Raw genomic sequence first — 18,061 nt, 5'->3', positions numbered from 1 at the left:
ACATCCCAACTGCCCTTGGAGGGGCTGATGCCAGCCTGAGGCACTTCATGAAATCCCCAGGGCCTCTCCTACTGTTGAAACACTGCCCAAATTCAGAAAACAGCTTTATCTGAGTCCCTGGTGCGCAGCTGCTCTGGGTGTAAAGTCATACGGCGTCGCTTTTCCACCCCTTGATGTGGTGTAACCACAGCAGTGGGTGCAGTGACCCTAGCTCGGCTGCAACAAGTCGCAGCGGCATTTGCGCAGAGCTCTCACATGCTGTTCCCCAGCCTGGAGGACCTGCTGGAGGCGATGGTGGGAGTTTCAAGGGACGGGGGACGTGTCCTGGTCCTCGCTGCCTTTGGCGCTGACCCTGCGAAGGACCGGGTGCTGCTCGCGGGAGCTGAGGGACTGACACCGGGTGCAGCGACTGCACAACCGCTCTCATTAGGGCTGTTTGGTTTTTGCAGTGAACTGTGTGTCACACTGAAAACTGATACCACAGAGAGAAAACTGTGTCTTTTCTTCCCCCGCCTCCCTCATGGAAATGAAGGGGCAGCATATATTTACTTGCATAGAGATACGGGTGACTTGGTGAAATAATAACAGAGCTGTTAAAGAAGCAAAAGTTCCCAAGCAGGAAGAATAAGTAGAGGTTTTATTATTTTTATCACATTCTGCTTTCACTTATCACAAATATAAGCCCAGCAGTAAGGGATGTGTCCCTGCGGTACCCAGAGGGACCTGTGGCAGAGAGAAGGTGGCACCAGCAGTGTGGAGCTGAGCTTGGCTCTGCTGGCAGCAGGACAAGTCACCTCAATCACTCAGTCCTTAACTGACAGCCTTGTAATCCCATTGAAATCGCCACTGAATGGACCTGACGATGTGGTTTGGATAAGTACCCAAATTTTCTGATGCTTACAGGAATGTTGGAGCTGGAAAAAAAACAGAAGTTTTGCAAGAAATGGGCCATCTCTGAAGGTTTCTGATGCCTCACGCTGCCCCTCTGACCAGTGCCGGGAAAGGGTAGGGGTTGTGATACTGGAAACTGCTCACAGCTCTGTTTCCTTCTTTGCTTGTATGTGCGCTCCATTGTTGCTTTGTGTGGAGCCCTTCTATATTCAAACCAACTCATGTATGACAACGGTACCAGGGCAAACTGAAAACAAGATAAAATTAAAAATAGGAGTGACCTACAACAAGCTGAAATGACTTTGAGCGGCGCTTTTCTGAAGGGATAGGTGTGCCCAGCACCCTGACACAGTTAGGCAGGGCAGTGTGTGTGAGTCTCTCTGTATATCTGTGTACTTCTTTTTGCACTCAGTTTATCCTAGTGCCCATCATATGCCTAGATCCATTGGGTTAAGTGCACTGTGTCTGCAGTCAATGACAAAGCTCAGAGGGTGCTGTAAGCATTTTGCTCTCCTTTCGTGTTTTGGTGTAATCTAATTGAGTCTAAAAGGCTATTTTGGTTGAATTTTCCCCTCTGTGCCCTACCTACCCTCTCCTCTGCTCTCTCTGTCTGCCTTTGCTCAGAGGTGCCGCCAGCGCTATCTCGGAAAGGAGCTGGAGTCAACGCTCTGATAAATTAGCTCGTGTTTGTTCAGTGTAAAGCACTGCACCGTTCCCAGCTGTATTGTTGTTCTTGGCTCGAAAGGTTCTTGCTGTTTTCTAATTTGAATCCAAGCCCTGGTTCCCAGACTACTGCAACAGTCTGCCCGTGCACAGCCCCAGCGCCGGCCAGCCAGACGGGGACCTTGGCCCTGGCCGGGGCTCCGCAAAGTGGATGTTTGGTGTTTAATCTGCTCATGGCAGCTCTCTGCTTGGAGGAACGAGGGCACATGTGAGATGGCTGAGCTAGAGTGGCAAGGGACCGGTGGACAAGATTTTGTTCTATGATCTTCAGTCTGTAATGGGTGTCCTGCATGGGTGCACCGCTCTTTAGTGCCTGAGACGCAAGGCAAGGTGAGGGTGATAACCCTGATCTCTTGTGTAAGAATCATGCAACAGTGAAGGGATTATTTCTCAGCAGTGCCAGAACCAGTGTAAAACTGTCTCTTTCATTTTTCCATTGCTTTTTCTTTTAATTATTTTTTTCCCCCCAAAGCTTTTAATTTTCTATGTGGGTATAAGTGCGCAGAGAGCACATTTAAAATTAGACTCAGCAGCTCTCCAAATAAGCCATAAATCCACACCTTGATGTGGAATCAATAATTTAGTCATGTCAGCTGGTTTTTAAATGTTTTGAAACCTAGTAAAGGAACAAATTATAGGAAAAATGTGCCGGCCTCAGCAGGCAGCACCTGCCAGCCCATGGGCTGTGTGGAGCAGCGTTAGGCACAGCAAAGCTCCGCAGATGGAGGAGCTCAAGTAAGGAAAGCTATTTGGTTTCTCACATCCAGCATCTGATTATAATTGGTAAGATTCTCCTACTGGCCTCTGCAGATGTAGGAATGAGAGCCCAAATAAGAGAAACATCGGGGGGGTGGGGGGAATACTTGGCTTAGGATAGCTAAGGGAAAACTTGGTAAGAAGAAAGGACTGTTTTCTCTTCTTGGGTGATTCAGCCTGGTATCCAGCCTGGAGGAGGATTAAGGGATGATTCTGGCACCTGGTTGTTAAAGCACTGGATTTTCTGTGGAAACAGTTACTACTGACTGTCCTGTTCACAGTTTATTTTACTCCTTCATTAGTTTCAGGTGAACTCGGGTTTTTCCGCAGTAGCTGGCCAGAGTGGGTTTTCTGAAGGCTGGTCTGAATGATTTGGTGTGAAGGAAGCTGGATTTTGCCCAAATGAAAGCAAATAGTGTTATATATTGATGGACCAAACCTGTGAAAGTGACAAGTATTGGCAGTCACAGCCAGATTCACTAAACCATGTCTACTCGGACAAACACCCCAAATTACTGGGATTTCAGAGATGCCCCAATATTAAGTTCATGTTGGATGCAAACCAATGTTATCTCTGGAAAATAAATTTAGCTTCCACTGTGGAGTAGAGTATTATGGGGTGCAGGTAAGGCATGAGTTTTAATATTTTTTTTAAATTTTTTTCTTTTAAGAGCTCTTTCTTTGTGTTCTTGAAATGTGCTTGTCCTGTGCTAACTACAGCAGAGCCCTGGAGTGAACCTGCATCTGCTGACACCTATTTATCCCAGGTGATCTTCATGTCAAAACCAAACATAGGCCTCTCCTACAGGTTCGCTTGGTTAAGTCTGGATTTATGCCAGAAAGATGCATTTAATCCCTTGATTTCATTGGGGTTTCTAGTCAAGACCGTGATGAATCTAGCTATGCAGAAATAATTTTTTACATGCTGTGGTGTCATCCCTAATGAAAACCAATAAAACTACAACAAAGCTATATCTGATTTTGTATGAAAACACGTGTTTTAAGTTCTAGTGCTAAACGGTACAGGGATGGGTGAAATTTATACAACACCTTATATAAATCACCGTTTCACGTTCTTGTGCTTCTGCAACCGCAGCTAGCGAACAATCCCTGCTTCCACAGCTACGCTGATGTCACTGGTGTTGCATGTACAAGGACATAAGCAAAAGCCATATTCATGCTGAATTCCACCCGAGGACGCATTGAGAGCAGTGCCTGCCAACCAGGAGGATGAGGTCATTGCAGAAATTCTTTACATTCTGTCTTCTCCATAGGGTGCCTGAGCAACGAGAGTAAAACTACAACAATAACCAACAAGGGGGAAGCTCTAAATGGCACTGGGTGTGTGGGTGTTTTTTCTCCCCTCACACCCTCCCCAGCAGAATATGGATAGAATAAACTGTTAAATTAGGTTCTGTCTTGATGGAGGCTATATAAGCCTTACAGACAGCTCTGTTGCTTGTTAGCAGTGCGTCTATAGGGGGCTTGCGAAGGCTCTGGCCCCAGCCCATCGGTACTCCCAGCGGTATCCGTACTGTAGGCCGCATGGTGGGGAGGCCTTGCGAGCTGCTCTGAAGCTCTGCCATCCGTGCTGTGGCTTATTAACCATAAATAAAAGTAATTCTGTGAGTACTGAAACTGCTAGAGCTCAGTTTACTGTTGATTGGTGTCTAGTGACTCGTTCAAGTTTTATTAATTGTATTAAAACTGCAGCATGAGCTCTGTCCTTCTTTGATGATAGAAAATCCAGACTAGTAAGAAATGTTGCCTGAGTGGGTTCCTCAGGGTGTGACGGTCCTGATCGAAGCTTTTTTTTCCTCCCCATGGTGGGGGGCACACCTAACCTCTTTCCCCTGCCCCAAGAGATTTTCTAGTGTGTGAAGGATTGATTTTTATGCTACTGCCTTTCTTTTCCTGGGAACATTAATCGAGCTCTTTTCCTTCTACCCACTTTCTTTCTTTTGCCAAACTAGAAGTAAGTTAATATCTGTGATCTCTAGACCCTGTCAAAAGTGGATAACAGGCTCAAATGCTAGATACGATGAAACGTGCATACAGCGTGACTCCATAAACCTTGTTTTGTTTGGAAAGTGGGATAAAAGACCTTAGTAATGAATTTGAATCCTTGTGATTAATGAGCAAAGCCAAAGAGACTTCATTTTGCTCATGGCTATTCTGTGGGCAAAGGCTGTCCGTATTTGACAATTTTATTATTTGCTGCTGTTTATTCTTTCATTTCTAATAATGGAGGCTTCGTAGTTTTTTCCATAGATATTGGGACCAAAAGCAACTTTAAATCATCCAGTCTGTGACCTTCTGTACAACACAGGCCAGAGAATTTCAACCCTTATTGAACCCAATAACTTGCATTTGACAAAAGCGTGTCTTCCAAAAACCCATCCAGCCTTGATTTAAAGGCAAGAGATGGTAGCTGCCTTGGGAATTGCTAGAAAAATAAGGCTTCTGCAGCTGCCTTGGTGTTTAATGTTATTCTCAGGAGCGGGGGAAACAACAACCCTAGCTTGCTTTAAAGGACTTGGCAGCTCTAGTTTATGACCTCGTGCTGTTGGTATTATCCTCCAGCATTTAGCAGCATTTTCCTGACCAGCCCTTGCTCTGGGTGTTTGTTATTCTGGGCACTTAGATGTTTTGGGAGATGCCAGGTGGGTAAAAGCATGCTGGGTCTGGATGGGCACAGTGCGGGTCTGACTTTTGAGATGCCCATTTGTGACTACAAGAAGAGCTGTGTAAGCACCTTCACACTGGGGCACTCACGCTTCCAGAAGGTCCACAGTTTCTCTTGTTCTCCAGGAAAAATAAAGGCGCTGCCTTGCTCCTTGTCCTTGCAAGTACTCTTATCTACTTGGATCTGAGCTGAGGCCATGACTTCTTTTAGGGAGGTTCCCCAAACAACTGCCAGATGGCAATCGCATTCAGTTCCTCCAACCGGGCTGGTTTTGAACCGCTGACAACAGGGTAATAACTTCATATTCCCATTCTTTAAACCAGCCAAATCCTGAGCTGGGCTTTCTTCCTTCCTTGTCCAAATGTTTGAATAAGTGAAGCCAAGTTTTCTGTTTTTTATGAAATAATATTGCCTTGATTCATGTAGATGTTAAATAAACATGTAAAATAAACGGACTGTGAAGCAGGACTGAATGTAAAGCTGAATTCCCATGGTCCTTGGCTTTGAGGATCTGGTCTCCTGACCTCCTCTGTGGCAGGGCAGGATGCCTTTGGTTCTCCATGTCTTTCAGATGGACAGGCTGCTGTTATTTTCCCACTTCCATGATTTTTATAGGGAAGCAGTTCAGGACAAGCAAGACCAGAAAAGACTTCCAGGGACCAGTTAGCTCCTCCTGAAGCCAGAAGTTCCCTTGTCATTCATGTTCCCGGACCTCCAAGCCTCAGCATCCTGGTGGTAGAAATGTCTTTCTTAAGGTCCACCCTCAATCTCCCTTGCTGCAGCCTTTGCCCCCACTGCTTGTCCCTTCTGGAATAAGTCCTTGGTCTCTTGTCACAGCTCTCATGATTGAGCACTGTTACCGTGTTTCCTCTTGGTCTCCTCTCTCTTAAAAGCCCTGGAACCCAGTCTCTTTTTGGTAAGGGCAGCTGTTAAATGGACAGAAGTTTGGAAAAACCCCTCTCACCTCTGCCCCAAATCTGCCATGGTGACCCTGGGCAAGTTCTTCCATCTTAGTTTGGCTTTTTAATTTTTGTTTACTCATCAGTGGTCACGTTCTCTGGGATTCCCTCTCTGTGTGCTGGACTATGCTTTCCAAGTGGCACAGTTTGTGTTGGAATATGTAATATTTAAACTTCTTTTTTTAGCTTTTTGGCACCACCCCCATCTCTCCCTGAACTCATAAACAACCCCTGCAAAGATTAAAGAGCCTGAGCTGTCAGTGAAACAAAGATCTGCATCACCTTTCTGTGCTGGGCCGTTGCTCGCTTCTCCTTCCTGCGCCTCTGCCTGCCCTCACTTGGAGGTTGCATGTGGTGCTCTTTTCTTTTCTCCTCCTTGGAGCATAGTTCATGTCTCCATGTGCTTCCCAAAGCCTCAGGCTGTGAGGGTGCTTCAGAAATAAATCATTCTATCACCCAATTGCTGTAGTGTTTAATTGCCCCCTACTTGATGGAGATGTCTGGAAACATAAACAGAAAGGATTCCAGCAGTTCTCCCAAGTGTCTAAATGTTTGAACCACGTTGCGTGCTTCGTGCTCCATCCTTTGCCACCCTTCCAACATCTGCCTGTCTCTTATTTCCAGTACAGTACTGATCTCTGATGTTTAGGTCTGTTAAGTACTTCTTACCAGGAAACATAGCTGTGAAGCAGAAGGGAACTGTGTGCACTTGCTGAGTGCTACACTTCTGAAGAAATAAGATGGAGCTAATGGGCATGATGTCCCCCGCAAGTGCGTAGGAATTTCAAGTTATCGGTTATGAATAAATTTAAGTATGTGAAGGGCTAAATATATTTTAGCCCTGATTAATGAGTTTCATGAAACATGAATCTTTTTACCTTCACCTGTGCTGTACATGCAGCATGTTCTTTTGCAGCTGACAGTGCTCCAGGGGATGGACAAGTGTAGACATGCTTAATTTCATGACCTCACACAAACCAATTACCCCATTTACAAACAGCGTTACGCTGTGCTGAGTCAAAAGCCAGTTTTACAGCATTTTGACACCAGGAGTTAATGTTTCTTTTCTTTCCCTTTCAAGAAAGGAGCTGTCACTCATCCTTTCCCTTTAAATCTGCTCGATAAATCTGTTCTGACTTTTCTGGTGTGCGTTGGTGAACTCCCCTGCAGGTTTAGGCTGGTATGTCATGAGGGAATTTGGGTTACCTCTCTTTCCCATCAGTTCAGTAACAAAGTGTGTGTGTTTTTTCTTTTCTTTTTTTTTTTTTTCCTTAATTTTAACTTTAATGAAAACTTGGGGTGCAGTCATGGAGGTGGAAAGGTATGACATCTTTAATCCTTGAGCTGTTCCAGGAGCACCCAACTCTGAGGCACCTTTCAAGGTCCCTGGTACTGTATTGGACTGTCTTCCTGAGGTACTTGAAAGTTTAGAGGATTATCCAGAGTTTATCCAGACTCATTAGAAGCTTTTGGTCTGAACTGAGATTTGGGAACTTCACAAAGTTAGAAGCAACTTATATGAGGTTTCCACTCCTCTTTGGTTTTGCCGGAGTGGAGGGATGAAGAGATCAGCTTCTCTTGTGTTATTATGGATTCAGGTACACGCCAAAGCCAACAAAATGCAGACACGTGCAAAAATGCTAAAATAAAGCACGACAAGAAAATGTTAGCTTGATGTTTTCAAACCTCAGTAAAGGGTTGGCTTGAGTTTGGCTGGTTCAGCTTTGGGCTGGTTGCTTCATCTGCTGAATCCAAGACCAGACGCCCCGGTTGATGCCAGGAAACAAACCCTGATCATGGTGTGGCTGCTGGGAGTGGTGGTGGGGCCTTTGAAGCCATGTCAAGGACCTTCTGTTCCTTCTGCGAGGGAGGGACAGGAGATGGCTTGAACTTTGTCCAAATCATAAGGTCAGACCCAAACTTGGAGGTTGTTTGCTTTGGGTGTTTGTGCTTCCAACCTTATGTCAGAGCAACAGAAGTGGGGCTGGGTTTCTCCTGGGAGCAAGTGAAGTGGTTATGTGTTGGCTCTCCAGGGTCTTTCAACCCTCTGGGTAACCTTTATGGCAGCAGTTAACTGTCATACCAGGCCACACTTGCTTTGGCCAAGCAGAATGGCTATTGGAGTGGCCTTGGCTTTCTGAAAGCCCCAGCTGTTTCTGCAACCGTGAGTAATGTGTGCTGATGAGAAACCGATCTAATTATCATCCTTTGGCCAGGGGTTGTCATTCCAACGTTTCTGCTCACTTGCTCCATTCCCCACATGCTCTGCATGATGGTAGCAGAAGTTGCAGGAGGAAGGTGAATACAGAAGGGCTTTCTCTGGTGCAGTGAATCTCCCTGGATTCACAGCGGGCCAAGGAAAACTTTGCTTCCTTTCCATGTGCTGTATTGGAGGTAGCTCATTAACCCATTAGCCCTTTGCTTTGGCTGATAGCTGTGGAGCTGTTGCTTCCTCCCCTCCTCTGTGAGATGAGAAATTCATGTGGAATTAAGCACGTGCAGCTGAGAGGATGCCCTTTGCTGGAGGTGGGGACTGGGCTGTTATCTTTGCTAACTGGGAAGTTATTTTTAACTCTGTCCCACAACTTGATTTTTCTTTCCTATTTGACAGTGGGAGGAGCTTGGGGTTATGTAACTGTTCTCGCTCCGTTGCTTTTCGGGTGATGGCCAACCATTCCCAGTCTGGCATGAACTGAGGTTCTCATAAGTAAACAGGAGGGTGAAGCAGAGGAAGGATCATCAACTTGGAACTGCCACCTTCCACAGTCCGTGATCCAGTCTCTTGCTCTCCACTTGGAGATTCCAAGAGGCTTTTCCACCTACATAAGCCCTGTCTGAGGGAAGCTCAGAAAGGGGAACTGATGCACAAAATGGTGAAGCAGCTCTAAATGCAAGGCCGTATCTATGCAGTGGAGAAGGCAACCGCACTCAGTGCAGAATGACATGGTGGCAAGGGGCTGGTTACCTAAAGGAAGGCAAAGTACCTATTAAAGCCAGTGGGAAACTTTCTTGGGAATGGGATTGCTGAATTTGGCCCCATAAATATTCATATTGTTGGTTTTGTGGTTTAATCCATGGGTCCTCTTTAAAAATAAGAACTTTCTTAAAACAAACAAGCTCCCTCTTCCCCTGCTCTCTGTCTGGTCTCTTCAGCGAATAGCTCTCGGCTCGCCTGGGCCCTCCTTCCCTGCTGTGGCATGGCACAACTCCTCCATCAGCAGCACATTGTTCTCATTGACTTTTATTATTCCATGGGCTAAATTACTGTGTGCTTTGATCTCCTGTCGGACTCACTGCTCAGAAAGGGGGGAAAAGGTTGACTTTTTTTTTTTTGCATCTGCCTCACTCATGCAGAAAGGTCAGGCTATGGAAGGAGATAAAATGCTGGGGAGAGACTATGAGGTTTTGGAAGTCTTTGGTAAAGAAAACACTGTAGATATGTCAAGGTGAAGTCTCAAGGAGATATTAACTACTAAATAGCTTTTATCCAGCCCCATGGCACAGTACCACCCATCCTTGTGAGCAGGGTGCCATGGTGCTGACATGGGTGCTGTCAGTGCTTAGCAGAGAAGGCAAGTAAGGCTTGGAAAGAGTCAAGGCTATAAAGTTTGGGGGCGGTGTGGGGAAGTGGACCCTGCTGTCCCCAGGGTATGACTCGCTGGTTTTTGCTTCCTGAGGTTCTCAACAGGCAGGTGCCACCTTGTGTCTGTCCCATGCATGGTGGTACTGGTGGCGGCATACCTACCATTGTTGTGGGGCTTAGTGCAAGAACGTACTTCGTTCTTCTTTCTTCGAAGAAAAGACTTCACTGAAGTTACCACCTGGCAAAAGCAATGGTGGGCATGGATCCTCCTTTTTCCAACACAGGGACTGTCCCTAAGCCTAGGAGCCGTTCTCCTTGCCAGCTGAGTTAGCTTAACATGGGAGGGACCGGCCAGGGCAGAACTGGTGCAAAAGAAGGGTGCGGAAAAGCACCTCACTTCCATATTTGCCTATTGCACACGTTGTTAGATTCATATTGCCCTTGGGTGTTAACTTTTGTGGAACAACCGAGCTGCTGGGGTTGTGTAAAGCTGAGAGTGCTTTCAGGGGGAAGTTGTCTGAGCATGTGAAAGGAGGTGGCGTGTTTATGAATAATGAACACTAGACTTGGGACTGGTAAAATTCACACGTGGTGCGTATTGCCAAGGGCTCTGCTAGGATAGCTCCCCTAACGCAGTCCCCGCACTGCTACTGCAGTTCCAAAGCAGTTGTGATGGTGGGTAGTGCATGCAGGAGATGTTGCTCAGGGCTTTGGAAAAATAGCTTTGGGCTCGGCTGAGAGCCCCAAGGTGTCCTGGAAAAAGGAGAGGAAAGATAGAGCCTGAGGGATGCGTTTCTATGACCACAGCAGCTTCCTCTGACCCCTGCCTCCTCACCAGCAGGCTAGGATGGTTTGAGCCAGCCAAAATAACTCCAGTACCGCACGTGATGTTAATGACCCCTCAAGAGGCTCAGCACCACTCAACACTCTTTTAATCTCCTGGCGTCAATACAGGAACAGAAGAGCTCGGAGAAAGCGTGTACATTATCACGTTGTAGAGCAGCTCCTCAAAATCTGAGACTGCAAAAGCATTGAAGCCTTCCCTGTGCTGTTCCAAAAGAGACTTTTATAAACCCCAAGTTATCAACTAGGTCAGCACAGTAATGTGCCCCTCAGTGCACCTACAATGTCCTATTACTACTCTTTTGGAAGAGTGCACATGCTTTGCTTATTTCAAAGATTCCACTGCCTCTCTATCAGTGACTTTCAAGCTTAACCTGACACAGAAATGATAGTAAGATAAAAGGAGATGGCATCTTTTATCTGATTTGTATTCCCTTATTTTAGGTTGAACCTAAAGACAATAATAATAATAATGCCTAAACCCCATGGTAGACCCCTATGAACTGGTCTGTTTGAAAACAAACCAGGGTTTGTATCTTGACTATTCAAGAGCAGGAGCTAAAACAATTTTTAGACACTGCAGGTTCTGTTTGCAGGTCTGATGGCCCCTGGGAGAACTAAATTTTCTTTATAAAACCTGGATTTATGTAGCATGCAAATGCATTGTCCTATTTATTCTACAGCCCTCCAAGCAGAACTTGGGGACACATTCACAGGAGTTGTCTCCATGCAAAGTTTCAGTTGATGAGAAAGGAGACATCCTGGATGTAGAGGCATGAATTACTGTACAAGATCACTCCAGGGTAAGGCCAGTTAGAGAACTACCTGAGGTTGCTCTCTTCATCCGTTCCCGAGGAAATCGCCAAGTATTGGAGATGGAAGAGTCACTGCTGCACCTGAAAAACCAAGAAGAGAATGAATAAGTGCCAGTTACATGAAGAAATACTTTTTCAAAGGATCCCTTAGTCTTGTCACACCTCAACTATTAAGTGACATCTTGGTTTTCTTTCCTCATGGTGTCTGGCTTGTTGTCTTTGTGTGATTACTCAGATATCACTACTTAATACTCATGTGACCTGTTTAACACTTGGTGTGGGTGGGCTGCTGCTGGCTCGCGTGATTATTTGCAGATTGATAGCAACCAAGGCCTTGCAGCAGGGCTATGGTCCTCTTGGGCTGCATGTTCCAGAAAGCGTAGTCAAACTTGCAAGCTAGAACCCCGATTCAGCAAAGCCCTTGGAAAAAAAAATGCTTATGTCCTGCTAAAATCAGGGAAACTTCCTGTTCTTGGAAGGACAGCTTGAGCATAAGTTTACCTTGAAGTATGTGTTTACTGAATAGGGATGTGAGAAAATAAGTGTACTTCTGAAGAGTACTTTCCCATCATCCAAACTGCTCTTTTGCTTTTGTGTGCTGAGTGGTCAGCCTGGCTGTGCCTGTGGATGTGGAAGAGCCTTGTTGTCTGTGTAGGACAATTGCTGTTTCCTATGTGTCTGAGCACCTTTTAGTGTAAGAGAACTGATCATGACCTCAAGCATGGGATTTACCCTTCCATGACGCCTTCCTGTGTTCACGTCCCTGAAAAGGGCTCAGTGGAAAACTGTTCATCTTCTCTCTTTTGACTTTCATGCTCTTATTCTTTTCTTGAGTAAATAGCTAGCTGCTGTTCTTGGTGGTGTGCTGTTGAAGTATCTGACAAAGGAAATGACACCTATGTTCATGTTAACTCTGACAATGTAAAAATAGCCAGGGTGAAATGCTGCCCCTAAAAGCATTCTGGTCTCAGTTTAGTGCACCTTTATTCTGAGAAGAAAAAACATATAAAATTATAAAAAGAAATAAAGAGGTGCTTTCCTGGACTTTGAAAGCTTTTGACCTTAGAGAAGAATGCTCTATTTATAACAGCAGGACTGTATATTTTTAAAAGCCTTGAGACACACGTGTGCTGAGGAGTCAGAGATGCTCTTTGACTCCAACTTCTTTTTTGACCTCTGCTAGATTAGTGAAGATATAATTTGCAACATGACCCCAAGAATCAAAAGTCTCTTTTTATTAAAAACTTCGGAAATGACCTCACTAGGGAGTTTGAACTGATGAATGCATAGATAAGAAATCCTCTACTGAAGCTTCTTTTGAGAATTAATGCACAGAACAGATGAGAATGTGGATGTATTTGGGACGAAACTCATTCATTAAGCCATACAGCTAGACAGCTAAAAAGAAATGAGTAATAGCTGAAGGACTTTATATAAATAGCATCATCCAAGAATCTGTTTAAATTAGAACTATTGAACAAAGTGTTTCAGCACATGCTGAATTGAATACTTGAGCATTTGCATGGTTTTACCCAACTTAGGTCTGAAAGTGCCTATTCCAGTCATCTTACTATATTTTCTCCCAATGTTGGCCAAAGAAATTCACCTCCAGGTTTTGGCATCTCCTATTGAAGCTTTATCATATATATTAGAGACGCAGCTTTGGCTGCTGGAGATGATGTTGATTGCTTTCCTCTTTTGGGCAGTTGGGGTCACACCACCTAAAAAATCATTACTGAAAATGATGGGTTTGGGGTTTTTCCTCCCTGCCTCCCACAGTTGTTGCTCTGTGCTTTGAGTTGTTTGGTGGCATAGGGGGGTTGCTGATTCATTGGTTTTCTCCTGCAGCTGTACCTGACTTAATTAAGATTCTAGTGCAGGCAACCAGGTGGACAAACCTCACCGCAGAGGAGGGACAATATTTTCCTTGGTCCCACGCTTCCCGCAGGTCTGTTACCACTGCCGAATTTAGCTGTTACCTGGGGAGGACATGGCACAGTGGGTTGCTGCAAGAAAACCTTCAAGTGCCAAAGCAAAAGGGCGGAGTGATGCTTGTGAGAAGACAGAGTGTCTGCAAAAACAAACAGAAGTTTGCGACCATTTACTGGAATTAAAATAGTGAGTCACTGTGGTAAGACAGCAAACATTTTTAGAGACAAGTGCTGTTGCTTTGAAGCTTTTGAAGTTTTGGAGGGAGCCGTGGCTGAGATCCACTGTACTAAGAAATGAAATACAACACTCAGAGCTCACTTGGGTGACTTCGAAAGCTTTGGCCATCTTGTCTTCAAGTGAACAAGGAACTGTAGAAAAGCTTTGAATGGGTCATATTTTTGCTTTTCCACTACGCAACACCATCAAATCAAGGATTTCTTAGTGTCAGCAACTTTGAATTGGAAATGGTATTCTGTTGGGCTTCCAGGCATTTTAAAGCAAGGGTGGGGATTAGCTAAGACCCCCCTCCAAAACGAACAGTTTGCACTGTGTGAGATGCAACTCTGCTGCTACCTGAGCAGGCGGCCGTGTGCCCTGGCTGGGAGCTCTCTGGTGCGAGGTGGTGGCTCTGGCTCTTGAGGGGGTTTGCTGCAGAGAGGAAAAAAAAAAAAAAACCAAACCCAAAACTAAAAAAAAAAAAAAAAGTAGTACTGGAATGGTACTATTCAACATGAAAACTTGGCAGTCGGGCATACCACCCACTTGGAGTGCCGGATGCACAGCACTTGGAGTCCTCGGAAGCTGTGAAGGGCTGGGACTGAAGTGCTTGTGCTGAACTTCCACTGAAGACGAGAGTTTCGCCGAAACCGAAAGGGGAGAGCACGAGGCGGCTCAGCTGCACCGGGTCTTCCTGGCGGGATGTGCTTTTAGACTAAATTACCTGCGGCATTATGGGACAGCGCGTAATCCCGGCGGGGGAACCTGGGCTTTATAAACTGAGGGCACAGTGCAAAACAGTTGCCAAGTGTGTAATCTCTGCTTATTATCTCCCTAATATACATCATCTGAGTCACTGCCAGCGCTTACTTCCGTCTCTCCATCTCGCTACACCCCCCCTTCCTGCTTGCGCAGAAGATAAAATGTGCTGTTATAACTGCAAATGGGGCCCCTGGGACTGCTCCCGAAACCTTGGCAGTAAATTGCCCTTCGTCTCTGCAGACTGCCTTTGACATCTTTGGAGTTTAAAACGTGAAATAAATAAATTATATTTATTATAGAAAATATAAAAAAATAATATGAATGTCACCTTGCAAATCCAAGAAAAAAAGTATTAACTGTTTTATGCTGGACATATGGCTTAGCGACAAAACATCAGGGTTTCCTGTGCGCACTTTTTACTATTTCCTCTCCACACTTGCTGTAATCTCTCTGAGACCTCTGGAAGCTCATATAAACGGAGGTTTGTCTTCTGGGTTAATGTCAGTTGGTCCCAGTTTTTTGCTTCTGCTCTGGGTCATGTTGACAGGAATGCTGAGGGGTGTTTTTTGGTGTGCGGGTTTATATTTTTGTTCTGCCTTCCTCTGCAGCATCCAGCCCAGCTGGCTGGGAGCCTTTGGGCACCCTCTGCTCCACCAGTTCCTAGTCTTTAGGACTGCGTTGGTGCCAGTGTGTGATAAGTATTTGAAATGTCACAGCTGTCACATTTAATGTTCAATGCCAGATCAGGTCTCTCTGGGATGATGTGCACAGGAATAGGGAGTTTTGAGGTCCCAGTTGTGTTTAGGGTAGTGAGTGCATTGGTGAACTATGGCTGGTAACAGCTCTGTTTATTCACAGAGACCCTGAGGCTTGCAGGGAGTCCTGCTGGTGAAAACCTAGGGAGAAGACCCTCATTCAGGTCTTCTGAAGACCCCCAGGGATGCTCTCCAGCATCCAGCCCTGTGGGGCAGCAGCAGTGCTGGGTCCCCGCTACTGTGGAGCAGCCGGTGCCAGTGGCTTGTGGGACTCAATCTGTCCCTGTGTGTCACAGCTGCCTCTGGACCTGCCTTGAAGAGCTCCTTCTGAACTACTGGGCTGCGGGAATTGGCTTTAGGGTGACTGTGTGGGCAGGTCTTGGGGTGGAGGAGGAGGGAGATGTGTGGTGAAGCTTTGGGCTGAAGGTGATGTCCACGGCTGGGGCTGAGCCTGTGAGGAGGGGTTGTGAGGAGACTGTAGACAGGTCTTCAAGGACGGGGCCGTGTGTGTGCAGCCCTTCCCTACCTCTGTGATCCTGGGGAAGTGGTCGAAATTGTGTCCCTGTGCTTTAGGGGTGCCGGGGGGGAGCTGGGGGACAGAGGCTTATTGCTGAGTGCAGAGGCAGGAGGCCAAACACAAAAATGCCATCATCCTTCTGAACCAAAGTGGGAAAAGCAGTGCCATCATCATGTGTGGAGCCGAAACGGTCTGCCTGGGGGGAAGGTCTGTAACTCACAATCTGATCAGAGGAACAGCTTCACCTTCCTGTGCTCTTGCACCGCAGAAGCTGCCAAGCCACACTGAGGGCACGGCGAGGGGTCCCTCCCTTCTACTTTGCTCTGTGGGGTCCTTTCTGCTGCAAGCAGCCTCTAGAAACCGCAGAGAGGTGCAGAAACAGAAAATATAACGGTATTGTTAAAAGCTACGGCCCTGTTCCTGGCGGGTGGCTGCTCTGCGTTTATACAGGGGGTCAGACCAGATCTAAGTGGTCCCTTTTGGCTTCAAAAGTTTATAGCTTCATGAACGCCTCACAGCATGCACTGCAGGGCCTGTCTCTACTCGATAACGTGGCTGTATAAAAGAGTCATAAATCAAACCTGAAATCTGGCAGGTTTAATAATAAATCCCAAACTTGTGCCAGGTCCGTGAACTTTTCAGTATAACTGAGGTGCTCTGAAAGTGAACCTGAGAAGATTGATGGTTGCAGGAGGAAAACAGGCAGAACTTGTCAGTTTTGACCCCAAATCAAGGAAAATGTTGTGGTTTTGGCTAAGTGGGGCTTTGTGGTTTTTGTTAACCTGAGGCTCAAAGCAAATGTGTGTTTGTGAGAGGGAGGGGGGGAAAAAGAGCATGAATTTAAATGGGAATGCTTTTTTGTCATGTTTCTCACTGCTTTCACTTGGAAGAGGGTAATGCAAGGAAGTGATGGTTTATCTCTGTATCAGGAGAGTAAATAATGCTATGGAAAGCCAATTTTGTTACTATAAAGTTCACACGTCCAGATTCCAAATCCCACGTAGCTCAATGACTGATCCTTTCTGATCACTTCTGCTTCCCTCCCCAAGAGTTCCTTTGCCCACTGTCTCTGCTAAACAGAAGCAATTAATTCCCTGATGTGAGTTCAGATGAGGGTTAGTGAGGAGCAGAGGGGGCTTCTTGGTAGCTCTGGACTCATTTTGTGAAGGAGGAGATATTTCCTGCTCAGAGAACACAAGTGCTTTCGGATGTGGGGATCCCAGGGGAAATTCTGCTCCCATGCTTTTTCCCCACCTCTAACAGCGCTGCTGAAAAAGCAGCACTGCTGATGTCCCAAAACTCATCCTGTGAGCCCTGCAGCATCCCCACAAGTTACAAGTTGGAGGAAAAATTATGTATGTCTTCTTTATTGCCATCTCTCATAGCTTATCCACTGAGTCAACAAATAGTACATGGGTTTTGCTCTCATCTCTGTGGCAAGAAACAGTTTTAAGAGAAAACCCCAATGTTTTCAGAGATTTTAGCGAAGGACTACAGTTGCTATTGTCCTGTCTGTTACTTGTACACCCTGGGTTTCCCAGCTTTTCCATGTAGACATGTATACAGGGACAGTATATCTGCCTAGTGCCTTGCTCCGATGCTACCTTGGAGATATTCAGCACCTGATACTGCCCGAGTCTTACAGAATTACTGGGAATCAATGTTTTTTGAAGATGTGGGTCCCCAGGTGAGACTTCAGCTCAGGCAGGTCCTCAGTGGCAGTTGCAAAGCTTCAAGGCACCCTACTTGGAGAAACTTCTTAGCAAGTTATAAGGTGCTTCTATTGGAAATCTCACTAGGTATCACCATCTGCTTCTCTTAGACACTATATGACTTTAAGAGTTATTGACTTTATTGTTTATTACCTCTTTTTATTGCTTTTGCTCATAGGACACAGTTGCTTGTGTAAGTAAATGCAAAATGCAGGCCTGAGTGAAATGTGCAGGGAAGTCCTTGGAATATGGGTCAGGGCAGAGGTGGCTAAAGGCTGAGGAGGAAACTTCCTGCTCTGGGGACAATAGCATGATTGATGCACCCAAAGAGCTGATTTAATCCAGTTGAATTATTTCATCGTGAGGCATAGAACCGCGATAAAGAGGCTTCCTCCTCTCTGGATTGATGCAGGGAGGCAGCCAGATAACAGGATTAATGATCTGAGCCTGCGGTTCAGGTTTCATCCCCAGTCGCAGTATGAATCAGATGTGACCCTGCTGACTTGGTTGCAGTTATTCCAGAAGGGCAGGGGTTTAATGAAAGGTGGAATTGAGCCTCCTGATCTCAAGGAGACTAGCTTTCTGGGCATGATTAATTTTTCCAAGTCAAACAGATCTTTTGGGCCAGTGAACAAGTCTTTGTTCAATGCTGGCAGGGACGTGTTAGGAGGAGGAGACTTCCCTGCTTGGGGCTAGACCCCTTGGGGCCTGCTCGTCTCAAATTAGGATGCTGTTTTTAGGTGATGAGATGTTCATTGTGTGTGTGTTGTATTCGACCTGCTGGTTTTGGGCTGGGAGTGTTTATTAGGGTTGGAGCTGCACAATCTGGGCTGCATCCTTCGTGTTTGGGTTTTTTGGTTTTTTTGGGTTTTTTTTTTTTTGTCCTGCTCAGATGCAATTTTCTAACTTGT

The sequence above is a fragment of the Charadrius vociferus genome, unplaced genomic scaffold (assembly GCF_000708025.1).
Source record: "Charadrius vociferus isolate BGI_N301 unplaced genomic scaffold, ASM70802v2 scaffold532, whole genome shotgun sequence".
Lineage (NCBI taxonomy): Eukaryota > Metazoa > Chordata > Aves > Charadriiformes > Charadriidae > Charadrius > Charadrius vociferus.
Note: the sequence above shows the minus strand (reverse complement) of the source record.